This window comes from Neofelis nebulosa, chromosome 3 (assembly GCF_028018385.1).
Source record: "Neofelis nebulosa isolate mNeoNeb1 chromosome 3, mNeoNeb1.pri, whole genome shotgun sequence".
Classification (NCBI taxonomy): domain Eukaryota; kingdom Metazoa; phylum Chordata; class Mammalia; order Carnivora; family Felidae; genus Neofelis; species Neofelis nebulosa.
The window spans coordinates 26705473-26733044 of record NC_080784.1 but is presented as its reverse complement, the minus strand read 5'-3'; the positions used below and the strand labels follow the sequence as shown (position 1 = coordinate 26733044).

The following is a 27572-nucleotide window of genomic DNA, read 5'->3' as shown; positions in this document are numbered from 1 at the left end:
ACTTCCATACCATGATCTTTTGCCCAATTATAACACTTGGCGTTCCTTAAAGCCTGATTACAACTACAGCTTTTATTTTTCTGTCTCTCAAGCACTACCTCATTATTGGTAATCACTTATGAATGTGTATTTTTTTTTTTAATGTTTACTTATTTTGAGAGAGAGAGAGTGAGCAGGGGAGGAACAGAGAGAGAAAGAGACAGAGAAGCCCAAGCAGGCTCTGTGCTGTTAGCGCAGAGCCCGACGTGGGGCTCAATCCCAGCAACTGGGCAATCATAACCCGAGCTGAAATCCAAAGCCGGATGCTTTACTGACTGAGCCATCCAGGGGCTCCAATGTTTTTTTTTTTATGATCAGTCCATCTAAAATCTTTCGGGGAAATATTTAGCCTGGGGTTAATATTAGAAGATAATCTGTAATGTCTTTTCCGGTGCTGTGGCTCTCTGGATGCTATTTCCCCTTAACAAAACCAAATGACTATTGCTTCTGTCCATTCAGCAAAGTCTGCCTTTCACAGATGTTAGGGAACTTTATCGTTAATGCAGCCCCCACACCTTCCCTTGACATTTAGCTTGAGAATTCAGGGATTTATCTTTCCTGTCCAGTTTTCACCCACTGTGACTCTTCATAGGGACAGCCTGGCAGTATTTTGAGGTTTGTGTCCTTAGACAAATGGCTCATTCCAACCTAAAAAGGGAGTAGACACGACAGTTCGTTTTAAACACTAGCAGACTCACGTGTGCAAGGGGCGAGCCCGTCCTGGCCCACAGGGGGACCTTGGTCAGAGGGACACTGATGAGAATTAGAATCTGCCCCTTTGTTGTGGCTGGAGCCCTGCATGTGGCCGATGGTCCCGGGTGGCCTGTGAGTCAGTCATAGGTGTTCTGAGGGCCTTGTCCTGGGGCATAGGGGCTGGTACAAGACAAACTGTTAATAGCTGGATGCAACCATTCTTTTAACTTATGGTTAAAGTTATTTAAATGTCTGGATGATTAAGATCCTCTATAGGCACTGTTAGCAATTAAGGCCCCTAAAGATAAGAGCCTCTCTCCTCTTCTTCCTCACTACCTTTCTTCTCAAGATGGCCGAATGGCTTACCGTAGGAGAGACTGCCTGGAATTTTAACATCAGTTTTCTCCTGACAGTGGGTCCCCCTACACCAGACATTGCTTTTGTTCTTTTTCCCTCTTCTTACATTATCTTTCTCTCTCACCCTCTTTGGCTTTCTCTTGATTTCCACCTTCCATTAGTGGGGAAACATTTCTACCTGTGAAAATACTGCCCTGAGCGTTCCCCTACCCATAGGAATTTTCCAGCTGACCCATCTGCCCTGTGTAGATAGCCAGACCTCAGGGGACACTGGGCATTGTTTTCTGAATCTGCCCATCTTTCTAGGCAGAGCTTCAGACCTGAAATCCTAACCCAGCAGCTAAAACCCACGGAGGCATTTCTCCACCACACTTACCAGGTCAATGCAGGTCCCCCTTTGGCATAACTGAACACTAGTGGTTTTCTACTATAATGCCACCACCGTCTAAGTGTTTATGTTCCTTCTGTGTCCTTTTGGATGATGGCAAGAGATGACATTAACTCCATTTAAATAAAGAAGGAAACAGGAGGACATCGAAGTCACCACATCATCTGACTCAGGGGCCACCTGAGGCCTAAATTTGTCAGTTTTCTTTCAACACTTTTCATCTGAGTCAGTAGACCTTATTGTGTCATTTGAACCAATCTAACCTTTCCCATTGTCCCTCACAGGGCTCTCTTTTCGTTCCTATGCCGATTCTCCACATGGACTCACGGAGATGGGGAAGAATTCCCCTCCCCCAGGTCTTACTCCCCACCCCCCCCCCCCCCAAGCCCCATTTTGCCTTCCTGGTGTTCTCCCCAACTGGCTGAAGGGGACGGTCCCTCAGCAGCCACATTCCCCACACAGGTGCCTATGGTCACAAACATGTCCTATGGTTCGTTCCACACGTGACCCCCCAACTGTGGAACAGAACCCACCCCCACCAAGCGCTGCTCTGGTGAGCCCCCCTTCCTGGTCGGCTCTGCACCAGGTCTCCCTCCGTGTGAAAGTCTGAGAAGGTGCCACTTGCCAAATTCACAGGAAGGTTGCCTACTCTCGGAGAGTGGGTGTGAGGGGAGGCAGGAAGCGGCAGTGGTCCTGAACTAGCGGCCCAAGCGCCCTTGCAGACTGGGGTGAGATCAGGTGTGACCACCGAAGTCAGGCGGACGACTGCTTCTAGGTGACACCCCCTCCCTCGGGTAGGTAGAGTGAGTCAGAGGCTGAGAGCGCAGCCCAGCCCGGCTGTGAGCCAAACTGCGCCCCAAGAGCAAGAAGAGCGGGACTGCCGGGGTGGCCCCTCCCCCACGAAAGGGGCAGGGGGTGAATCTCCGTCCCCTGCTCTAGGGCCCCGGGCGGGGCTCTGCCCTGGTTCCACCCACATCCGGTGAGTCTGCGTGGCTCTGTTTCCAAGGAGACTTGCGTTTGCCCCCCGGGGTGGGTTTGGTCTTCAGGGTTGCAAGCCAGTAGGAAGAAGCCGCTGAACTCCTTGCCAGCCAGTAGGAGGAAGCCACTCGCCTTCACCAGCGATCCTCCGTGAGGAAGGCAGAGTCTGTAGGACGGGGTCAGGGGTGCCTCGCTCCTGGCACCCGGTAAGCAGTCAGCAAATACTGACTCACTGAGCTGAGAAATGGGGTGTCTGCACTGGCACCCCTTGCCATAGAACTCCCCCTCTACTCTCACAGTCACGTTTTCTCAACAGAATGGACCGGAACTCAGAACAGCTCATGGACCCAGAAATGGCAGTGAGGGGCTCAGCACTTTCACAGATGACATCCGGCAGCTGGGGACCCCCTACAGTGGCCAAACTGTGGGACACGGCCTATGACCTTAAAAAAAAAAAAAAAAAAAAGTAGTGTTAAAAAGAAACCACAGGCCCCAAATGGCATCACTTAGGCCAAGCCGCCAAATCGGGGCGGATCACCTAACCAACCTGCTATTTCAACGTCCCGCAGAAAGGTCAGGAAATGTCTGGTCGCCAGGGAGGTGATCTGTCACACGGGCCCTCGCCATCTCCCAAAGGAAGATGAGGTAAGCCACTTAAGAGGACCCTCTGCCCTTCCCGCTAAGGAAAGGAGACCTTGCCTGGCATAATCCTTTATTTTCTTAAGCTGATAACGTCCTTGCTCCACCTCCTTCCTATAAAAAACTCCTCAGGGCTCCCCTCGACTTGCAAGGTGGGATGCTGCCTGTTGATGCGTCGGTTCTTAAATAAGGCAAAGTAGATCTTCGGATTTACTCGGCTGAATTTTTGTTCTTTCACAGCAGTTTCCACAGAGCTGCTACAGGCCTTGCTGAGTTGGGACAAGCGCCTGGGCTTGAGGCCCCCGGGGCAGAGTGAGGCTGCGGGACTCCAAACCTGAGGCTGGGGTAATTAGGCTGCTTGGGGCTCAAGGGCGTGGTGCCTCAGGTTCTGAGAGGCCCTACAAGCCACTGCTGGGAGCAGGACGGGCCTGAAGGATGGTGCCCGGAGCTGGCAAACGAAGCCCCGGCAGGTGGGGACGTCAGCTGTTTTTGCTGGCCCCGGAGGCTCCCAGAACATGCTTTATGGGCTGGGCCCTGCTCTGTTCTCAGAGTCCTTCCCCCTGCTGGGAGCCGCTGATTGCTTAGTCTGGAAGGGGGGCATGGAGAGCCTGAACTTGACCTCAGCCCCAGCGAACCATGGGGGTTAGGTGGAGGAACCCCAGCTGCACCAGTCAGGTAGATGTAGGTTCTTGGGGGGGATCCACCAAATGGCCTCACTCCCAGGAGGGAGCGCCCTGACTTCTTCCTGACGATGTTCTCTGCCCACTGTTCTCACTTGCTTCTTACAACGTGGAGATGTCCTACTATCCTGGGTTGACCGGGAGTTTTGCTTCCAATTGCCGTGCATCCTTTCCTTGAGGACAATCTCCGCTCTTACCAACTTATCTCTCTTCCATTATTCAGTGTGCTACATCGCCACCAGACTGGGTGGGTACTGCGTGCCAGACCCTTTAGCAGGCCGGGGGACACAAAGTCCCAGCCTGCCAAGGGCTCGCGCTGGCATTAGGGAAATAAGCCCACAGCAGCATGAGGACCCCTGATCAATTTTGTGATAGTGGCAAGAGGAAAGGACAGCAGAAGAAACAGCAGACTGCCAAGGGAGATGGGCCGGGGAGGCTTCTCAGCCAGGAGTTGGGACCTGAAAGGTAGCCCGTGGTTCCCCCAAAGACAGGTGGCACTCATTCCGGGAAGAAGGGAAAAACTCATGGAGGCCCGAGCTTTGAGAAGCACGCTGATCTGGAGAAAGAGCACAGCTGAGGGGCCTCCATTGGGTCATGAAAGGCTCATCCAGTCCCTGAGTTTAGGGGAGCATAGCACACTTTCCCCTCAGCCACCTCCCCACTGCCTCCTCTGGGATAATTAACTAATCCCGGTCCCTCTCTCCTGGATCCGGCTCCACGGGTCCCCTTTCCGGCTTGTCCTTGCTTTGACTTTTAAGTGCTGCCGACCTTCCCATTTTGCCTGGGGTGGGGAGGAAAAGCTGAGTGAGGTCAGCAACTAAATGAAGGAGAAAGCAACCACATCAGGAATCCTAGCAAACATGTTAAACAAAAGCAGGAAGGATGTGTTAAAGGAAAATCTTCACATAGGGAAGTAGGGAGACAAAAATAAAAAAGAGAAAGGGAAAAGCAAACAAACTTAGGTCACCTGTGAAAAACCACTAAGTTAGCTAATGAAATACAGGATGTGACAAAGTAAATTAGAAAAAGCTAGGGAAGTAATCATAGCGAACACTTAAATCACAGTCCCCGTGTAAGCCCTTTTCTAAGCATAAAACACATATTAACCCATTTAAACCTCACAGAAACCCTGTGAGTTGAAAACTATTATCCCCACTTTATAGACAAAGAGACTGAGGCACAGAGAAGTAAGGGAAGTAAAGAATGGCTATATGCAATGGAAAAGAATTAGTGCGCACACGACAGAAGTTCACGAAGAATAAGTTTATTTGAGGGGTTTGCGAGAATTCTCGCCTTGTGCTCTTCTTGTTCTCCCCGGAGAGGGTTGCATTAGATGGACTGGCATGCCACCTTGCTTAAGTCCAAGTTTGGGACTCAGACATGGCCTGGGTCAATAGCAGTCTTTTGACGTGAAAGCCAAAGTGAGTCCTGGGAAAGAAAAAACCTACACACACACAAAACGGGTCCTAGAGGAGAGAGGGGCAGGCCGACTTCCTTCTTATAAGACTAGAGATGGAGTGATCCAGGAAGGAACGTTCTACAACTCAGAAATCAACCTCCGTGCAAACCACCCCCCCCCCCCAACCCCGAGCCCTGAGGTTTCCATATCTCAGTTCCTTCTGTGTGGGCTCCAGGGTGTCTGGGTGAAAGTGAACAGGGGAGGCAACGGTGCCTGCGGACGGGGGCAGAGACTGTAGCGACCAACAGCCTGGCAGTTCCCAGCAGGGGTGTGACCCGGCACTGGGTGCACACAGCGTGGTATCTGGATGAAGTTGCAAGTCCCCACCAGGACTCTGGTACCCAGTAAAAGCTGCTGTGCTGTCTGAAAGCAGTGATGTCACCTGGTAGTTACTGAAGCATCTAGCAGAGCTATGTCCAAACAGAAGAGATGTAAACAAGAGAAATAATCTTCCAAATAAATGTAGGAACAAACCCCAAAGAATCCCTGGCGGGGGTGGGGGGGGGGGCGGAAATTGTGGCAAGAGTGATAAATACAAATGATAACTATACATGTGACCTCCAATCAAAAAAAAAAAAACAAAATTCAGCTAGCCTTATGGAGAAGTATTTGGGTTGCTTTCATTTCAACTTAGACCTTAGGCAAAGTCTGCATCTAAAAAGAAAAACATGCTCGCAAATAATAATTTTCCTGAGATGAGAAAACAGATCTTAAGTTATTACAGTATTTATTCAAAGGAGAGTTAGTGTTTAAAAAAATGGTTTCTTAGAAATTCATGTTCATTTTTGTGTCCTTAAAGCTTTGCTAATTACCAATGAATCTTTTCCATTTTCTGTTGTTTGGATAATGTTCGTGTTTCCATGGACAAAATCCAAGACTCAAGAGTACAAAAAGAAGGTTCACGGCATTTAGGTCAAGATTTGCTACTCACCTCTCCCTTCCCTGCCCCCGCACGCCCCCCGGTTTTGATTCATTGTGGTCCTGGAGGCATGACCTTATCTATGATCTGAATGACTTTCTGGTTTCTGAAAGGGCAGTACTCTGAATGGCAAATAGTAAGATGAAAGTATTGAATCTCTTTAGTCCGTCTGGATCCTAGAGCACTTTATTTTCAAGGGTAGATAGTATACACAGCTAACCCCCAGAATGATCACTCCGGTTATACCTAATGCAACAAATACTATTCACCCTTAACAACTTAAGAATTTTATGCTGTCTGGCTTGTTCTTAATTCTTCCCTAAGGGCCTATTTGGTTTAGCATCAAATATAAGATTAAGAGACTCTAAATTTTAGCTGAACAGCCACTCAAGGGATTTAGATGATCTCTTTACATAACAGTTAGCAGGCAGCTGACACTTTCTGCTCTGAGAGCACAGCCTTCCACATACGATACACCTCAATTTCCTAATGTTGGTTGTTTATTTGAAAACCAAATGAAGAAGAGTATTACTATACCCTCAAAAAAAAATCCACCCTATTCGTTGTGGGAAATTTGGGGCAAAACGAATCTCTGTCGTTTTATACTGAATAAAGCAGAAGAAGAGAATGAAGCTTATCCTGACTATATAATCACGTGAAAATGTGCGTGTATCTACATATGTGTGCATATATGTGCGTATTTGCATGTAGCTTAAATCTGCGAGGCAGAAATGAAATGGAGAGGTAATAGCTCAACAGGAATTCAGACTTTGGTCTTCTAAGGCTGGTTCCGGGGTCCCCTGCACTACCCTACGCCGTAACCCAAATGGTGATAGAAATTTGCCGGCCAGAGCAGATAGTAGCTGTCAGTCCCACCAGCTGGCTAATAAATAAATGTTTTTGCATAAGTAGTGAATCATAATATGCACTTTTCGCATGTATTTAGACTTAAGATTCTTTGAATAGTTTTAAAGAGACAACAAGGAGAGAGAAACAGGGAAGGCAGAAGATAGATGGTAATAAAGATAAAAGAAATGAAAAGGAATCTCCGTCCCTCTTTTCTCTCTCTTTTTCTCTCCCTTTCTCTCTCTCTCTCTCTCTTTAGAACAGCTTTTCTCCAAAGACATTATAGCACCACATGAGGAGCTGCAAAATTCCAAAATGTATCACTAGGAAGTTACAGACTGGAGAAGAGCTTTGGAAATGAGGTTGGGAATGGAGAATGTAACACGGAAGGTTCAGGAAGGCAGGGGAGCACCTCTCAGCAGCACGCCACTTGGCCAGACCTGGCTCAGTTAAAAATGTTTTCACATCACCGTGCACCAGCAGAGTCACTCTCCTAGATTATTTACAGATGGGATATCTATTTTAATATTTGACTGTACTGTCTCTGCAGGGTAAATGCAAATATTTGTATACACAAACACATTTAAATGATGGCGATTGATGTGGTTCCATTTTCTAGAATTAATTATTTCCGCATTCATAACGCTTGAGTGCATATCAGATTGCTGGGTGGAGGGAGGAGAGCACAGGGGTGGGCTGCAGCTCCTCGTGCACAGAGGAGCGAGTTGGCATGGCTATCCCATATGGTTTGCATGTGCACGACTTACGTCAAGTTGTATTTTTAAATGTGAGGGTGTGACTGAGCATTAAAAACTATTTAGACTGCCTTGGAGCTCTTTGATTCCCCAAAGTCTTAAGTTTTCTGCAAAGGGAATTGAAGGAGTAACCTTTGTTCCAACTTAATTTCCTCACAAATGTGTCCTCTCTTCTGCGGGGCAGGCCTCTTGCCCTGCCTGGTAAGAAATGCTAATGATATGGCCACAGCAACCAAATAAAAGATTAGGTGCTGCTAGGGAAAGAATATTACTCATAACTCAGTATACATCCTGTCAATTATTCTGCCCTGGTGAATAGTCTGTGACGGGAAACGAGGAAGTGATAAAAGACCTCTCAACCCCATCTCCTTGAAAGGAAGGTGCAGCACTGAGTGATTGCATACCAGGCACCTTGCCCCACATCCCACAGCGTGGGGGCTGGGTTCATCCATCACCCATACCGCTGTGGACAGCCCCTGCCCTGTTAGAAAGTATAGGTATAAAAGGATTTGACATTCGGGTCTCAGTCGATAAGTCAGGAGTATAAAGAGTCCAAAATGAATGTCTTGTCCCAAACCAAAATATTAATTAAAAGTGAGGGGAGAAGCATAATCGTGCAAGCAAAATGGTAGCTTTGCCTAGAAAATACATCTTTTGTCTATTCTCTGTTTTCAGTTTATAAATAACATGATTTCATCAGTGTGTTGTGATTGAAACAGATTTTTTTTCCCCACATTTCTGAGTATGTCAACGGATAGTAAGTAACTTAGGTTTAGAATAGCAGACCCAGAATTGCGGGTACCTGGTGGCCTTGATATGGAAGTTCTCACCCAATGAAGGGACTCCTTCTGTAATACTGTGCGGAATGACTCAGATCCAGTCAGTCCTTGAAAATTGCCAGGGTTACGGACAAATCATGACCTAACCAGGCACGCCATTCTATTTTCGAATAGTTCTGATTATGAGAAAAGCTCTTGTGGGATAGGATTGGCTAGGGATTAGATACTTTTGAAAGTTTCCGTGTCTCTCACCAAGTACCCGTGTGCACGAAGCGATAGGTTTGGGAGCTTTGTTTTGACCAAAAAGAGGGATGGATAGGGGAGAGAAGAAACGAAAGACTACACAGAGTTTCCTATCTAGGCCTTTGGCCTGGTTGGCGCTCCAATAAGAATAAAGAGTAAGGGCCAGAAGATGAAGAAGGGCTCCATGCACAAGCACGCTACTGTGGAACCCAGCGACCAACTGCGCTTCTCCGTGGAGCCCAGCTCTGCTGCAACCCCCCACCCAGGACAGACAGCCTGGGGAGCAGTGGGGGAGAGGGGGGAGGCACCTTCGCATAGACATCGAGCCTCGTATGCGACTCAGTCAGCTGTAGCAAGCGTGTGACTCCTGCAAGTACCCGTGGAGGCAGGTGGAAAAGGGCGAGGCAGAGTAGACAGAGAAGAACGTAGCAGATGTCTCTGGGGGTATGCTGTGGACAAGCTGGTTATTGGGAAAGTCCCAGAAGTATTTTGGTTGGGAGGAAGCAGGAAGGAAGCCTGTGGTGCGCAAGTGTGGGCAGAACAGGTTGCCTTCGTTGCTGACGCCGAAGCGTATCCAGGCTGGCGACATCCACAGCAGCATTTGGGCCACATTTATGTGCAGCCACGGCTCCTTCCTATGCAACAGGGGCTAATTTCATTCCTCCTCGTTTTCCCAGCCTGTGAGGATCACTCGTGTTACTGACTCTCCGAACAGTTGCGTTAAGTCACAAATGGCTCTGGTCAGTAGAAATAATCAATGACTGCTATTTTTCTCACAATAGAAAGCACATTTGAATCTTCGGCAGGATGGGCAGTGAGAAGCCGTGGAGTAAGGTTAAAAGCCGTCACTGAAAGGAAGAGTGACCGTGTAATGTATCGCCTAAACCGGGACGCTCTTGAGAGTGAAAGATGGTGTCGTTAGTCATTATGCTGGGACAAGAAATGATAACAGGGACCGTTTGGATAAATTGGGCCACAAGGATACCCTACCTAAAGGTGATTGGTAAGACATACGCAGGCACTAAAATCAAGTGGCGGTACCCGTATTTCTCAAACAGCCTGGAACGCAGCCTAAAGAGAGCTCAGCCATCTTGAAGCCTACCTCTGCCCGCTGACACCAACCCTCCCCACCACCACTAATAACGCAGGGGTGGGGGATGCAGACTCTTCCAGAAACCTCAAAGAATAATACAGATATTTCTTCCAGATATTCTTGAAAGGGGGGTTCAGTGCTTCCAAGGAGTGGATTATACACATAGCGAAGCATCCGAAAATTCTTCCTCCCACCTCAGTCTCCCCAAAGTCTGCACGGTGGCCGCCTCCCAGTCACCCCCACCATGTCCTTCCTCCCTCCTCCATACAATTGTCTCACAGCTGTTCACTGTCTCTTTCTCCTCTTGCCCCACAAATCGGTGCTCTTCCCTCCTGCCCACCCCTCCCTGCCACTGAACATGTGCAGCAGAGGAAAGCGGGAGATTGTGAACACGCATGCGTTAACTTGTGTGCGTTCATTACATCTTTTAGGTGCTCATTACAGGAAAAATAAAAATTTTTGTTAGGGAAAGAGACGACCCCAGGGTGGGACGTGCTGGGGGAGGTGGAATTCAGATGGAAGGAAGAGAAACACAGGAGCCGGCAATCACTGCGGGTGGGCCTGGGATGGGCGCTTTATTCACACGGTGTGAAAATGGGCACTTCCTCTCTTGGTTTGTCTAATGCACGAAGGCAGTAGCTGCTATGTGCCAGGTGAGCTGTGAGATGTACGAGCCCATGGAAATTTTAAACCTTGTCAGACAATTCACCTACGCTAAGGGTCAAAAGGGTTGTGTGGTTGGAGATTGAAGGGATTGGTGGAGATTATTTATTTGGAGATTGCTGCTGGTGTGTTACAAATTCTACCCATGCCTCTTGTCTCTAGCAGCAGGGGGGCCTCTAAAGACCACTTAGCAAACTTGTGTCCCAGCCTTAGACAGAGTGGACTTGGATTTGACCCATGGCTGAGGAACGTGAGGTCCAGAAGTACCTGGCTATCTGTTCTGATGGCAGAGTGAAGGAGATTGTCAGGTTGGGGCCTGGCAGCTCAGCCTTTGGGTAGGCAAAGCATTCCTGAGCGTTTCCCATTGACCTCATCTGGTGAGCCCCCAATGAAGAGAAGGAATGAACGCTTGTCTTTGAACCTATTCAAGGGGCCCCTAGGAAAGCACCAGCCTTCAGGAGAGGAGAAGCAGAGGCGCTCTTCTCTTTCCACAGGCTCGAGAAGGGAGTGAGCAACCACAAAATAAATTCCATTTGTCCAGGGTGAGGGGACCCTACATGGAAGTTGCCCAAGGCTGGAGAGACCGTGCCCGGCAAACTACGGCCAGAAGGCTGGCTGCCTGTTTCCGGAAATACGTATTTACTAGGACACAGCCAGACACTTTCTTTGACATATTCTCCATGGCAGAATCGAGTAGCCATGACTGTATGGCCTGTGAAACCTAATATATTCACTACCTGGCCTTTTACAGAAAATGTTTGCTGATGGCTGGGAAAGATTCTCAGCAGACTCTCAGAAATGCCCCATAGGGAAAAGAGTCAGACTTCAACCGTTTTCACACTCAGAGAACGAATGACTGTCTTAGAACTTCCCACTGCTTCTTGCTTTCCCTGCCTCAGCCTGACAGGGTCAGAAAGTTCTGTGGCAGGAGAGGTGGAACTGAGCCAGCCCTCCTGTCCCATTGTGAGGGGTCAGCCCTCGGGCTTGGGCGTATGCATGGGAGGACTGGACAGTGTGAGAGTTTTTTACTCTTAGATTTGAAAGTTTGCTTATTATGGAGGCCTGGGCACTATTCATGACTAATCTTGAGAACACGTTGATGAAAAGTAAATGTGTTTTTCATTCAGAGGCAAGGAAAGACCTTCCACCACTGAACAAATGTGCAGGAAGAGTGGGAGGAAAAAAATGAATTTAGCTTTAAGCTAACGCCCCGAGAGTCCAGCCTGTTTAATATATTTTCTGGTTTCGCATACATGTCTTCAGAGAAGAAAGCCAGGTTCTAGATGGAACTCTCCAACTATTTATTTTTTATTTTATTTGTTTATTTTATTAATCCCCCCTCCCCCCATTTACATTATTCTGGACAGTGCTCTGACTTTCCAGAATTCAGTGTTCTCATCTGCAAAGTTAGGGTTGGACCAGCACTAGATGATAACACCACTGGCCCGTACAGATGATAATCTGTGACCCCGGAGCTTGGTGGACATCCTTCGAGATGGATGGTGTCTCTTGGGGACTCTTTTGCAGTGGTGCACATGACGATTGCTGTAGCAACGGGTAACTTGTACTTAAATGCTGGGGAAATGGTCCACAGCGTGCCCCCACCCTCACCTCTAAGGTAGTCCTTGAGTGCTGCCTGACTACCTGAGCCTCTCTCATTACGTGGGGTGAAAGGAGCTGGGGTACCCACGCCTTCACGGAAGGCCTTATGTTTATCTGGCCAGGAAGTAGGCCGTGTGTACTGTTTGCTCTAGCTGTGGTGTCTGAGGTTAAAATTTCCTTAAGTGTCCTTGCTTTTGGGCCCCCTCCCTTGTTGTCTTGGGGTTAAGGTAAAAACTCCGTAAACAGCGTCTGAGGTTTGCAGTTCTTCAGCGGTATCCCCCTGTTATGATACAGGAGCCCCGCTGATGTGGCGCTGGGGTGTAGGAGTAGGGGAGGCGTTTATAATCCTGTGATTAGGTCTCAGTCTGTCGGTGAGGCAGCTGGAGTGGGTGAGGCTTTGGTAAAATAGTTTCCCTTCGGGCATTCCTTATTAAGGAGAACAGAATGCTCTGGGTATATTTCAAAATACTTACCCTGCCAGAAACACAAGGAGATTTTTCTTCAGTCTTCACAATGAAAACCTGGCAAAGCTCCTGGAGGTCAGATTCATGAAGGTGTGGGGTTCCAGTCTTGGGGGGAGTTTCTGACTCTCAAAGTAAACCGTGACTCTCTATGCCTACGTGTCTGTCTCTCCGGTTTTAGGGCCACCAGTCGGCTTATGAACTCACGTCTCTGATGGGTCTGAGAAGGGTCACTGATCTTCGCTTTGCTTGGCCTTTTTCTCGTAAAGACAGGAATGATGAGTTTCAAGCTCTTCACGTGTCACACCAGAAACCAGAAGTCTTCTCACTTGTGCAGGAAAACTGAAATCACGGAGAGTCTACAATGTTTGGCCAATAAAATGGCCATGTCACGCGTTGCACCAAGCTCAAGCAAATGAAGCAAATTAAGAGTGCAGGGCGATTGCCAAATCTGAGATTCAGAGTGCGCTGGTATAGGGACCCCTGGAATTGTTTTAGAGATTGATTATGATGTGTTGTGTTACAATTCAGTTTGGGAAATTCGGGTATATAAATCTCTAAAGCAATTTTCTGAGTACTGTTTCATGGGGAATTCTTACTCCGAGTCCTTCAAGCAATACCTGACACATATTTTATTTTAAAAATGATAATCACTTTTAGTACTTTAGACTTCACACAGATTTTCACATGCATTCTCTCAGGGGTGGGTAGAATCTCAAAGGTGAGTGTCTTTGCCTCAAGCCCTTCAACACTTCCTTACAGCAGCGGGGCCGAGTATGGTTTTGCTGTTCTCTAACAGATACTTGCGGAGGACCCGTATCCACAAACCTAAATTCATGTACACTGGGAACGTATCCATTTCGTTAACTTAAAGAAATTCTGATTCGGGCTTTCCGTTCTGAGGGGACGAGTAGAAAATTCCATTTCTATTGTTCCAAGTGCCCCTCTCTCCTCTCTGGGACGCAAAGAGCCCAGAAGGCCTAAATGGTACTGAGAAGGGAGAGGAACCCACCTGGTGTTTTCAGCCCATCCTGGCTGCCCCTGATCACACGTTTCTCTGAGCCTGCGAGCCCTAGACATGAACACACTCTCAGTTCAAACTAAGCTGCTTCTTGCTTTGCCACTAAGCATAGGTGTCTGGTTATACCACACAGATTTGCCCCCGAGGCACTGCCAGTGTGAGAGTGTGGGTCTCCAATACATTTGTACCTTATAATCTCACTACAGAAAGAACGGGAAAGAAGGAAGGAAGGAAGGAAGGAAGGAAGGAAGGAAGGAAGGAAGGAAGGAAGGAAGGAAGGAAGGAAGGAAGGAAGGAAAGAAGGAAGGAAGGGAGGGAGGGAGGGAGGGAGGGAGGGAGGGAGGGAGGGAGGGAGGAGAGAGGGAGGAGAGAAACAACCATAATAACAGAGAGACTTCCTTCCCTCCCTGGGACACAGACTATTGTGTCTTCAGTGAGCTCCAACTCTTGTAAAAGACAAGTGGAGACGTTGCCCTCCATTAGCTCCTACTTTCTGCCCTGCCAAAGGCGTCTGAGGCAAGGGTCAATGTCTGGAAGCTAAGAACACCAGAGGGAAACGTGAAGAAGAAACGCATTTTAATCTTTCAGTGAATTATCCTGCCACACATCCTTCAGCTAAGAAACCAAAACCCACCCACAATAATTTCTTGATTTGACTGAGGCAATTTAACAGCTGAAAATCCTTTCCTTCATTTCCTAGATCTGAATATTAAATATCGAAGGCATGTGACAGAGTGGCACAACACAAACGAGTCTGTGGAGCGAGACCGACACTCAGAGAAAGGTCAGGGGATTCCCTCTGAGCAAAGTCATCCAAAGGCAATCACGTCACAATGCGTGATTCAAGAATGTGGGAAGAATGAAATAAACATTGCCCTGACGTTCAGACAGAGCTGTACACATAGAGTTTTAACAAGTTAAGATGACACAATGAGCTTGATCTACCTCAGCTCTACCTCAGAGGTAGATTCTGACAGAAAGTTAGAGCACTGAGAACAAACGAGAAAGAAATGAGGTAAGGCATGAAGAGGAAGGAATGAAACCTTATGTGTATCTCAAATAATTCTGTATTAACGAAAGTTTTGATATTATGCTTTAGTTGCTGTTGAGCTTTTGTAGGAGTTAAAAAAAATGTCTCCTTCATTGAGGGAGCAGCAGGTCTAGACAGAGGATACTTTTCATGACCTAAAGCATACTTCAAATGATCTTACCTTGAGTGTAATTTCAAAGTTACGTAATATCTATCACAGTCACTTATCAGTGATCAATAGACCAGTGTCCTGTAAGATGTAGAGATGTTTATGTTTTTAGGTTACTGACATGTACCTGCCTTTTCTTTTCATGTCTTCATTTCTGTGTTTGGCAAGCATTCATTAGTAAGTATAATTGTTAAATTATTCAGTAGCCCAGAAATTCACTGAAGCATGTGATTTTCATTTTATATTTCCACTATATATAACACTTCCTGAATTCTTGCCACTGGATGTGACAAAAATTCAGTCAAAGCAAAAATCTACCTTACAATGCTTCAGGGTATCAGGAGAGGCTAGAAGCAGCATGTGAGGGTGAGGCAATTCATTTAAGACACTGAAATCATTTATATGGTGGGGTAAGGCCCTGGGTAGTGTTAGATTTCCTTGAGCAAGCCAACAAGTGCACACACACACACACGCGCGCGCGCGTACACACACGCAGAAGACCAGTTCCATTTCTGGAAATAAGGCAGACAAGATATTCACATTAGTCTCTTTAAATATAACTCATCTAAAAATGCTAGATGTATATTTATATCAACATATGTATATGGATAGATAGGTCATTGATAGACAGATGTATATTACATGACTTAGCTGGTCGAAGTAAGGAAATTCTTTAGTGTCCAGAAATGAAGAGAAATCTTGAATCCACGGGACATGCACTGGCATTGGAGTTTTCTCTGGAGGCATGCTGGTGGCCCGGTGACAGACAGCCTGAAATTTAACGGTCCACATATAGGGACTGGGAGACAAAGCCCAGAGCCTGAACATTGCGAGAGATCACCAATGAGACCCCTTTCATAAAACTGCATTTCCACGAGTGGCATCATCAGTCTGAACCAAGAACTTGTTTGGAGAGGAAGACATCGAGCAGAATTGCTTATATTGGTTTTGCAGCGTGACTAGAAGAAAGTAGGAAAGTGCTCTTTGTGAACATTTCTAACCTCAAGACCATATTAACAAGTATTTAAGACCAGAATTTCTACTATTTGTGTGGTCTGAAAAACCATAAGTTTACATTTAACATGGTCTGAGCTGGTAGAGACCTTAAGGAAGTGGTGTTCCCAGACTGCTGGCAGAAAGTTCACCCTGGAAAACCAGAAGGAGGAAGGGGGAAGGAGGATGAGGCTGTTACAAGGAAGATTCAGCAGAAACAGGAAACTGTGGAGTCAGAGATGCAAAGATGATAGATATTGGAATTGTCAAAGAATATAAAATAAGTATGTTTAATATGCTTAGGGGGAAAAAAGGCAAATAGAAAGAGTGACAATGTAGTAAGAGATTATGAAGATCGATCAGATTGACTTGAAAAAGAACCAAATGGGTACGTTAAGACAAAAAACTGGGGACGCCTGGGTGGCTCAGTCGGTTGAGCGTCCGACTTCGGCTCAGGTCATGATCTCAGTTGGTGAGTTCGAGCCCTGCATCGGGCTCTGTGCTGACAGCTCGGAGCCTGGAGCCTGCTTTGGATTCTGTGTCTCCCTCTCTCTCTGCCCCTCCCCCACTTGTGCTCTGTCTCTCTTGAAAAAGAACCAAATGGGTACGTTAAGACAAAAAACTGGGGACGCCTGGGTGGCTCAGTCGGTTGAGCGTCCGACTTCGGCTCAGGTCATGATCTCAGTTGGTGAGTTCGAGCCCTGCATCGGGCTCTGTGCTGACAGCTCGGAGCCTGGAGCCTGCTTTGGATTCTGTGTCTCCCTCTCTCTCTGCCCCTCCCCCACTTGTGCTCTGTCTCTCAAAAATAAATAAGTGTAAAAAAAAAAAAAAAACCAAAAAACTGGAAAGTGGAAACTTGATGACTGGATACCTAGTCAATTATGGGGAAATAGAGCTGGTAAAATTTCCCAGATGACAGCATGGACAAACATGGGAATGGAAAATCTGAGCGATGAAGAGATGTGGATAGTGGAGCAAAATCAGCCAATGTGAAAATACATTTAATGCTTCCTGGGCGCCTGGGTGGCTCTGTCGGTTAAGAGTCCGACTTTGGCTCAGGTCACAATCTCACCGTTTATGAGTTCGAGATCCACATTGGGCTCTGTGCTGACAACTCAGAACCTGGAGCCTGTTTTGGATTCTGTCTCCCTCTCTCTCTCCGCTTCTCCCCTGCCAGTATTCTGTCTCTCCAAAAAATAAATAAACATTAAAAAAATTTTTTAAAAATACATCTAATGCTTTCTAAAGGTGAAATGAGAGAGAGGAGGAAAGAAGCATTTGGAAAGATAATAATTGGGAATTTTCTAGGGCTGATGGAAGAACCATGTCCTAGGGTTCTGGAAACCCAACCAACCCCAAGCAGAGTAAATAAAAAGAAATTCAACACTAAGGCATATAATAAAATTGCAGACTGCTACAGATAAAGAAAGACTGTCTTCAAAATAGCCAAAGGGAAAGATAGCTTGCCCATTAATTGGCTAACTACATAATATATCACTCAAATCAGGATGCTTTTGAGAAGGAAAGGCGATGCTATCCCAAAAGAAACCAGGACCACAGGTGTAATCTGGGTCTGCACCACATAAATGAGAGCACCTGGTCACCAAATCTGTAAAAGAATAACGATTCAATTGACTGCAAGGACAAGGAGAGCCAGGAAGACAATGGATAAGATCTTCAGAGTGCTGAAAAAAAGTATTCAACTAGAATTGCATTATCAGCAAAATCTCTTTTAAAAATAAGGGTTAAAAAACAAAGACATGTTTAGATAAGTGAAAACTGAGAGGTCATGATCAACAGATGTCTCTAAAGTAACTTCCTTGTGAGAGAAGGAAAATGAGCCCAGAAAGAAGTCTGAGATGCAAAACAGTTAACAAAGAAAGTTTAAACTAACATTGGCTGACAAAAGTAATAGCAATAATAATGCCTAGTGTATAAGGCTACGAAAATAAGATAGATTTACATTTCTGTACAAAAATAGCATAAAAGTCTGGAGGAGAGGTAAATTTTTTAAAAACCTAAGTAAGACTATTAATGTTTTTGGAGGAGGGTAAAGCTATTGGTTAATTTTACATTTTGTTAAGTTAAATATCCATGTGATATTTTCTGAGTCACTACTAAAAAATGGAAGGAGTGTATTTCTTAGGAAATTCTAGAAAGACAATATTAGGGAACAGAACAAAAAAACATGATCCAAAAGAGTAAGAAAAGCATTAAAAAGAGATAAACCGGGGCGCCTGGGTGGCTCAGTCGGTTGAGCGTCCGACTTCGGCTCAGGTCATGATCTCACGGTTTGTGAGTTCGAGCCCCACATCAGGCTCTCGTGCTGACAGTTCAGAGCCTGGAGCCTGCTTCTGCTTCTGCTTCTGTGTCTCCCTCTCTCTCTGCCCCTAACCCACTCGCATTCTGTCTCTGTCTCTCTCAAAAATAAATAAACATTAAAAAATTTAAAAAAAAAGAGATAAACCTAGAAGAGTCGAGGTGTGTGGAGAGAACAATGAGAAAGTATGAACTAATAAACATATTAATTATAAATGGACTAATATCTCCAGCTCAAAGATAAAGATAGACCGGATTTATTTTAGAAACCCAGCTACATTATGTTTACAAGAAACAAACTTTAGAGCACAGTAAGGTTGAATAAAAAAAGATAGGGAAAGGTAATACAAGGCAAATCCTACAGAGATGAAAGTAGGATGGCCATTTTAATCTTAGATGAAAGAAACTTTAAAGCAAAAACCATTAATGGCAATGAAGATCACTACATATTGATGAAAATTTCATCTCATCAGGAATTCAAGATTTGTATTGATTCCATAAAACAGCCTCAACATATATAAAGCAAAATTTGAAAGAATTACAAGAAAAAATTTACATATTAAATTTATCACGATAGTGGGAGATTCCGTTAACACCCCTGTAGCAATTGACAGATCAAGCAGGCAAGAAAAAGCTTGATCAAGAGGTCATTATGTCTAAAAATCATACTTGGGGCCATAAAGCAAACAACAACTAATAATTTTTAAAAACTACTTCATATACATGACAGTCTCTGACCACAGCACAATTAAATTAGATACCAATACCAAAGAGGTAGTCCCTCCTGCACCCCTCAAAAAACCCAGTTCCCAGAAATAAGAATAAATAATCAATGGGTCAGAAGAAGTCCCAGCTTCTTAGAAAATAGTTAGAATTACAGAGTAAGGTAAATGCCACATGTCATTGCAGTTAAGCTGTACTTAGCATAAGAAAAAAAAGCCTTAAATGCTTACATTTTCAAAAAGATGAAAATATATGAGCTAACATCTAATTTAAGAAAGTAGGTGAGGGGCGCCTGGGTGGCTCAGTCGGTTAAGCGTCCGACTTCAGCTCAGGTCACGATCTCGTGGTCTGTGAGTTCGAGTCCCGCATCAGGCTCTGGGCTGATGGCTCAGAGCCTGGAGCCTGCTTCAGATTCTGTGTCTCCCTCTCTCTCTGCCCCTCCCCTGCTCATGCTCTGTCTTCTCTGTCTCTCAAAAATAAATAAACTTAAAAAAAAAAAAAGAGAGTAGATGAGTACCAGAAAAAAACCCATATAATGAAGAAAAAAGGAAACACTCTTCCATTCCTGTTTCTTTACAGTTTTTACTGAACATTGTCGTTCCTCGTTTTCCTTTCTTACTTTTATTGGTCTGCTTATGTTGCTAGGCATTCCATTTTCATCTTTTTAATTCAGAAGTTTTACCGTCATGTGCTCACTCAACTAATGGCCTGGCCTTTTCCAGTTCTAGAAATCAGACCAAGTACCTCTACTGCCCTCTTATTTCAAAGTTATTTCTCCCACTGAGACCCACTATATCCTTCCTGATTTCCTCTTTCTGATTTCTCCATGTTTTGCTCAAACCATAATGGAATTAAATCGTTAGAATTCTTTTTTTTCCCCCTTTTTCTCCTCCTTCCAGGCATCTCTCACCCCCTAATTAAATCCTGGAATGTTTTTGCTTCCCCTTGTGCTCTTATTTCTGAGGTTTTGCTGAAATAGTTGGACACAGAATTTCGTTTCACATTTGTTTGTGTGTTTGTCTTCGGGGTCCATGTGTGGGATTTACATTATATGTTATATTCTTATCCATTAATATTTAATGACATATTTCTAAAACCAATGCATTTTTCATCTCTAATTGTTTCCTGCCTTCCCTTTCCCCATCTTGAAGTCTCTGTTCCAGTTCATTGGTCTTTGGAAAGGTCTTTTTCTGAAGTATTTATCTCAGATGGGCCACTCTGTGATTTATGCTCTGAATCAGTGCATGTCCTTGAATATCTTCTGCTTACCTTAGCAGGTAAACAACTGAAAATGCCCAGTATAGGATTTGGGGTGGGGGGTGGGGGTGGGGTTCCTTGCAATCTTATTTAAAAAAAATTTTTTTTAAGTTTATTTATTTTTGACACAGAGAGAGAACGAGCATGAGTGAGCTAGGGAGGGGCAGAGAGAGAGGGAGACAGAATCCGAAGTTGGCTTCAGGCTCTGAGCTGTCAGCACAGAGCCTGACGCGGGGCTTGAACTCACAAACCGTGAGATCATGACCTGAGCTGAGGTCAGATGCTCAGCTGACTGAGCCACCCAGGCGCCCCTTCCTTGCAATCTTCTAAAGATATGAGCCCACTTCCCTCTAGCTTCCAGTGTTACGGATAAGAAGTCCAGCAACAGTCAAAAAAGGAAAAGCCTGGAAACTTGTTTTACCTGGATATGCCTAAACAGGCATTTATCTCATCAATCTAACTGAACGTTCCGAATCTTTTTACTCTGCAAACTTGTCTTCCTTAGGCTTAGGAAAATCTTCTAAGTGATTTAAAATTATTAGTTTTATTTATTTATTTATTTATTTATTTATTTATTTATTTATTGAGAGAGAGAGAGAGAGAGAGAGAGCACATGCAAGCAGGGGAGAGGGAAAGAGCGAGAGAATCCCATGCTGAGCACAGAGCGCGAAGCAGGGCTGAATCCCATGACCCTGGGATAATGATCCGAATCGAAATCAAGAGTGGGAAGCTTAACTGGCTGAGCCTTCCCGGTGCCCCTAAAACTATTTCTTCTACTTCATATGTTCTTTCTTCTTTTAGAATGTCTGTTATTCAAATGGCTGGTATCCTGCCTCCATTTCCCAAATCCTCTCCTTGCCCCTTGTGATTTCCAATTTATGGTGTGTTCTATTCTGTGATTTGTGATGTGGATGGTCCCCCATCTTGTAGGCCACCAACACAAATCTCATCAGCCACCCTCTACCCTCTGGATTCAGGCACTGAACAGGTGTTTTAAAAGCTCTAGGAAATCATTTTATCTGTTATTCTGTAGTCTTGTTCCTAAGTGCTTCTAATTGTTTGATTTAGGAACCCATTTGTCTGCTCCATCAGGTGACTTTTGTTGGCTGTGCCATCTGATTGTTGGATCTATTTGTCTTCTTTGGCTCCTGGACATCTTTAGATCTATGTGGGGTTTTTTTTGTTTTTTGTTTTTGTCTCCATTGGCAACTGGACTTCAAGCCTATTTTTAGTGTCCCTCTAAAAAATCAGGAAACTCTCAAGCCAAGGGGTCCCATCCCTGTGAGGCTGGCACAGAGGCAGACAGCCCCCTCTGGGGCACCTGGAGGAAGCAGGTCACCCTGGGCTCTCCCAGCACCCATGGCAGAGAAGACTTGCCCAGACCTTTATGTTCCCTGCAGAATCTTGGCACACTTCAGTAGGACAGGGTGGGCACCCTACCCCTTGCGGTCCACACATCTTGATTGATAAGTCCAGTCCCTTTTCTGAGCTCACCCAGCTCAGCACTTCTCCCTGCTCCAAGGGAAGTTTCAGGGAGGCGGGGGGCCCTGCGGAGGGCCCAAAGCCTCATTTATACCCACAGTAGAGCCTGGCTCTTGAGAAGCAAATCTTTTGGATTTGGAAGTGGAGGGGAGGGGAATGTCATTTAGATCACCGTATTCTGAAAATCCCCTGCCTAGGTCTTTCTTCTGTAAAATAAGAAAATTTAGACTCGTGTGACATAATACTTAAGGGATCTTTCAGCTCCCCAAATCTATAAATCAAAGATTAAATAAGAAGCATTCATGACTATGTTAATTTATGGGCTAGAGTGTGTCGTAAAAGAAACCCTTTAGGGCAAGTGTTTTTAAGAAAAGACTAGTTTTTGCGTGAATGCTTTTACGGAAACCCAGCTAATCTGGTGCCAGGAGATGGAGTTTGGAACTGCAAGGCAAGATCCTCTGAGTTTTCAAAGCTGTTCATCCTGATCATGTGCAGAATATGAAATGTTCTCTTTCCATAACCTAGAACACTGCTTCTCAAACTTTACTGCACCCACAAGTCACCTGGGGGTGTTACAAAGCAGACTTTGATTCCTTAGTTCTGGAGGATGGCCGGAGCGTCTCTTTCTTACCAGTGGGACTGCCCACACTGCCTCAGCAAGGCCTGGAATATTTGCAGTGGTAAGTAGACCTCTGGCGGCCATAGCAGAAATGAGCCATTATTTTGTCATGCAGCTAGAAATTCGTTTTCTGAGAATGTTAAACAAATACCCTCTCCCCCCGCCCCCAACAAAGCCAGCAACTGATACATCTCTGACATGATGTAGGCAAAGCCAACGTAGTTGATTAATTTGGACTCCATTAATCTGGAATTTGGTGTCCTTCCAGACAGACTACATTGCCAGTGATAATCCAAGAAGGGACGTGTTTAGTCTATTAAGCGCTAAAGTGAATGGCATTTTGTAAGAAAAAAAAAATGGAGATGAACCTAGTGGTAGCCTTTATATACAGATAATGAATGAACTCCAAATGATGAGTCTTTATTTTACGAAAAAAAAACTTAATTCTGTCAGGCTTTTAATTTAATTCTCTTGTCCCTGTCAAGGGTGGCCTTAAATTACATTTCTTATAAAACATTCACTGATTCAGGCCCGTTTCTGAATCAGAGTAACCTACTCTTTCATTAGGAAACATGAAGGCAGTTTTATAGTAGTTTCAAATTTCTCAGCCTTTTGGCTCCTTTCAGTCTGTGCTTCCCAAACAGAAAATAAAGAGTTGCTATGCCCTTTGACTATTGTCAGTGTTTCAAATTAAACAGAGAATCTATAAATGTTTGAAAGGTATTGAATTCTGGAAACTATTTTTTCCTATTGTTTTTTTTTTCCTAGCTACAAATATGTTTCTTATTTTGAATGTCAATAGACATATTTCCTGGCTTTGGCATGGTAAATAGATGAATGTTCCAGAAATTGTCCATTTTTTTTTTGAGATAACAAAATTAGTATCACTTTAGGAAGGAAGATAAACATCCTACACGAAGAATGTGCTTATTCTCCAATTTAAGCCCATCCAGTTGAAACAAACTTGCCTATTGGTGTCAGTCTGGACTTGGTGTAAGCCTCCTGCCTCCTGTACAACTATCATTAGTCCTGAGCAGTTATTGGAAAATGGTTCATTGGCTCATGGAAATTTTCTCTAGTATAGTCATGTTCCAGTGTCCTTGCATTTGGACGCTAAATCAAATGCCAAAGCAGGTCTGTTTCTTCCGTTGGCTTCCATAGTATCATCATATCCATTTGCATTACGAGAGTTACACAGACCTTATGTATTGTAGGAAGTTATGTAAGTTTATTCAAACCGCTAATTAATCAGCTTTATAAAAACATCTGGAATTATTACTACTACTACCCAGAGTTGGCAGTTATTGAAAGAAGGATTTGTGTAGATCATTTCAGAGGCTTCCTGTTCTGGCATTCAAGTAAAGGTTTGATGAGAAGTGCAGGTAAATGGTTAATTAAAGATATTTTTTGTAGCTTTAGAGCCTCTAAAATCACACAATTTTGTGTGTACCTCTGACTCAGGAAGCGACATGTGGTTCATGTGTACAACCAGGCATGGCCTGGTAATGGCCCTGAAACCATTAGTTACTAAATGAAAGAGAAAACCCTATTCCTGTGCTCTATGCTCACAACTCCTCTGACACCGGTTGTGTGGGTTTTTTCTCATACCGACCAGTCAGTCCTCTGACACCAGCTGGGTGTCCTACAATTCATACTGTCTACTTGGGGTTAGCAGAAGACCCCACAGGTTAGGCGCTTAGTTTCATGAGACTAACCCAGATGCCTATTTTAAGTAGTGTGTCCCCAAGTCATCCACACTTCTTTCTGGCTTGGGCACAACGAATCAGGGGTTTCAGTGACCCCCCTCCTCAGGTTCAATAATTTGCTATTGTGTCTCACAGAACCCAGGGAAACACTTACATACATTTATCAGTTTATTATATAGTAAATAATATGATAAAGGATACAAATAAATGAATGGCCAAATGAAGAGATACATAGGATGGTCCAGAAGGGTCCCAAGCACAGGACCTTCCTTCCCCATGGGGTTAGGGTGTGCCACCCTCCCAGCACATTGGTGTGTTTATCAACTCAGCAGCTCTGAAACACTTCAGGGATTTTTATGGAGGCTTCATCCTGTAGATATAATTAATCATTAACTTGTTTTCTGGCCCTGCCCCCACCCCCTCCTTGAGAATGCAGAGTAGAGATGAAAGTTCCAAGCTTCTAATCATGGTGTGATCTTTCTAGTAACCCGCCTACTTCCTGAAGCTATCCAGGAGCCACCCAGAGTCTCCTCAGTTGAACCAAAGGCACTCCTATCACCCAGAAAGTGCCAGGAACTGGGGTCAAAGACCATTTTCCGTGGTTTCAGTTATACTTGGTCAACCAAGGACAGGAAGCAGATGAGCCTCCTTCTGATCAGAAGATCAAGAGACCTTAATGCTACATCATAATGCCTACACCACTCACGTCCCTTCATTACACAGGCATTTTATCATCTCACATCATTGGAAGAAAAAGGGTGGGTGCAGCGCAATAACATATCTTGAGGGGGAGACACCACATTCGTGTAACTTTTAGTATATTGTAATAATCTATAGTGTCAATATTATATAATTGTTCTTCGTTATTAGTTGCTGTTGTTATTCTCTCACTATGCCTCATTTATAAGCGAAACTTTATTGCAGATATGGTGTATAGGATAAAACATAGTAATATATAGGGCTTGATACTGGCTGCGGTCGCAGACATCCACTGGGGGTCTTGGAATAAATCCTTCACAGGCAAGAGGGGTGCTGCTGTGCTCAAATTCGAGACATAATTCAAGTCCTTATTTTACACTTTAAAACCTAACTTATTCCTTTCTTAAGTCTAATTTATTCCCTGTCTTGTCTTTCATTCTGTGGAGCTCTTCTATTAAGTGAGGCCGAAAACACAAAGGTACTAATCAGAGCGACCCTTCAAGTCAGAATTGGAAGCAAATCGCTCCATACGCCAAGTCACACAAAAAAGCCTAAGTGTATTTTCCCTTATCTGTGTACCCACCGTGACAACCATAGAAGTCATTTGGAAAACTGAGACATTTATGGGATCTGTGACGTCAGAAGTAGCGTCAGAAAAGAGGTGAAAATAAGAGGCAGCTGAAGAGAGCCATGGGGAGATTTTCCTTCCCAGGAAGAAGCGACACATTCCAGCTTGAGACTTCCTATACTCCAAATATGGAATACTTCGCTTTGTGTTGCTGCCTTTGTTTACTTCTAAAAACCAGAAATACATCTAAAATAGAAGCGTAAGTGTGAAACGGGTATTGCTCGTTCACACATGATGGAATCAATTCAGTCGGATCCCCTTCCCCCTACATCTGCAGAGCCCGGAAGGAGCAGAGCGTTCCCAGGGAGGAGAGGGGGAAGGCGAGATGGGACTTCGTCACAGAAGTTTCTTCTGTCGTTGGCTTCCTGGGGCACGTGGGACTGGCTTCGGTGTATGGGTCTGGATGCGGCCGAGGAATGAGGCATCTCTTGCTGGTGGTTGCTTTGCCGTGTGTAGACAGGTAAATACTGAAGGTCAAGTCTGCAGAGGAAAGCAAGGTCAGAGCCAAAACAAACAGTCTACACTGGGTCAGCAACCCCAGGGGTCAGAGAACAAGTAGAAACTAAGGTAAGGTGCCAGATGTGTTGGAAAAACAAACAAGGGGAGCCTAGGTGGCTCAGTTGGTGAAGCGTCTGACTCTTAGTTTCGGCTCAGGTCATGATCTCATGGTTCGTGAGTTCGAGCCCCACATCAGGCTCTGTGCTGTCAGTGACAAGCCCACTTTGGATCCTCTGTCCCCCTCTCTCTGCCCCTCCCCTGCTCACACACACACACACACACACACACACACACTCTCTCTCTCTCTCTCTCTCTCTCTCTCTCTCTCTCAAAGCAAATAAACTTTAAAAAAAGAAAAAGAAAAGGAAAAACAACAAAAAAGAGAGAGTATCAGGCAGTACCCAAGGAGGCAGCTATTTGAGGTCACGCTGACTGCATTTAGAAGAATTTAGTTCTAAACTAACACCAACCCCACCCCCTTGCCAACCATCACCATCAGGCTTTCTCCTGTTGGGTTTTTCCCGGATTTGCCTGGTAGAAGGCTCTGAAAAAGTCTGAAGCTTGCATTTCTAAGCTGAAAGGGCATTCCCACTGTCCCAGTGGATAAGTTAGCAGAGCTCTCGTTGGGATCCAGTGTCCAGGATGAGGTGTTGAGGGTGGCCTGGGGTCTGTGGGGGCACGGTGGGGATGTTTGCAGAAGGAAGATGGAAACAGAAAGCTCGCAGGGCCTTCTGGTTTCTGAAGTGTAGGGTCTATGAGATTCTGGAGGAAAGCCAGGCATCTTTAGGGATGGACAGCTGTCAGTTTATGACTTTGGACCCTTCACATACTACAGGGTTTTACAGAGGGCTTTCTAAGTGTCACACTCCCTCCTGCCCCCAGGTACCTGTCAACTGCCGGGCCTATTGTTGTAGAGCGGATGTTTTGGGGAAGGGGTTGTTACGGCAAAGGCTATTGAGTTGAGGTGGATGCCCCAGTTATTGTGGCTTCTGTACAACTACAGAAGCTTCCCCCATTGCCCTTTTGCCAAGTTAATGCTGACTAACTATGTAAGTCAAGCACAGTAATAGGGCTTCCTGTGCGACTCTAGTGGAACGTTTCCCACATTCTACAACAGACGCTCCCCGGAATCCATGATGCCTTTCTTCTTTCCACCCCTCACCCAGCCATGTGCCCCAGGAGAATTCACTTCGTGCTCAGCACAAGGCTGGCTCTGATTTGTCTGAGGATGCTTCCATTCCTTTTGACGGTTTCTCTTTTAGGAATGAGCATGTGACCAAATTGTGGCCAATGGAACTTGAGGGGGAAGTATGCCAGAGGTCCTGGCAGTGTATCCTCACTCCTACGAGGAGCCATGGAAAGAAGGTTCTTTTCTTTCTCTAGGCCATGATGAACTTTAGTCTAATTTCCGGAATCTTGCTACTTGCCTGAGGTTGAAGCTTACAGAAGGAGGGGGGATGAACCAAGAGAATCACAGAGAAATGCAGCCAGGGTCCTGATACACGGCCCCTGCTATGAGATAATAGATCTCCTGACTGTCTAAGCTGGTTTAAGCGGGGGTTTCTGCTTATTGCTGTCAAATCATCCTATTGGTACAGCAATAAAAGGCAGGCGTGTTTTCTCCCTGTGCTACAGATGAGGAAATTGGAGATTGAAGAGGTTCAGTGATGCGTCCAAAGTAGTACAGCTCCTTAGCTGTACACGATTTGAACCCAGTCTGGCCCAACCCCTAAGCCTGTTTTCTTAACACACACAATTTAGAGCCCCTGGTTGACACAATCTGACTCTTGGTCAGAAAGGCGTGGGCCAAGGATGCTCATGCGGGGGTTCCCCA

General features: G+C 45.2%; 1 long non-coding RNA gene across 1 annotated transcript in view; it reads left to right on the top strand.

Annotated features, from left to right (window-relative positions):
* The first annotated feature begins 2960 nt into the window (after nt 1-2960).
* The window catches only part of LOC131506479 (uncharacterized), a 40887-nt gene continuing 16275 nt past the window's right edge, over nt 2961-27572 (top strand). The window contains exons 1-2 of the long non-coding RNA XR_009258965.1: nt 2961-3100; nt 14316-14399. This is a non-coding gene — a long non-coding RNA (uncharacterized LOC131506479). The remainder of the gene's footprint in view (nt 3101-14315; nt 14400-27572) is intronic.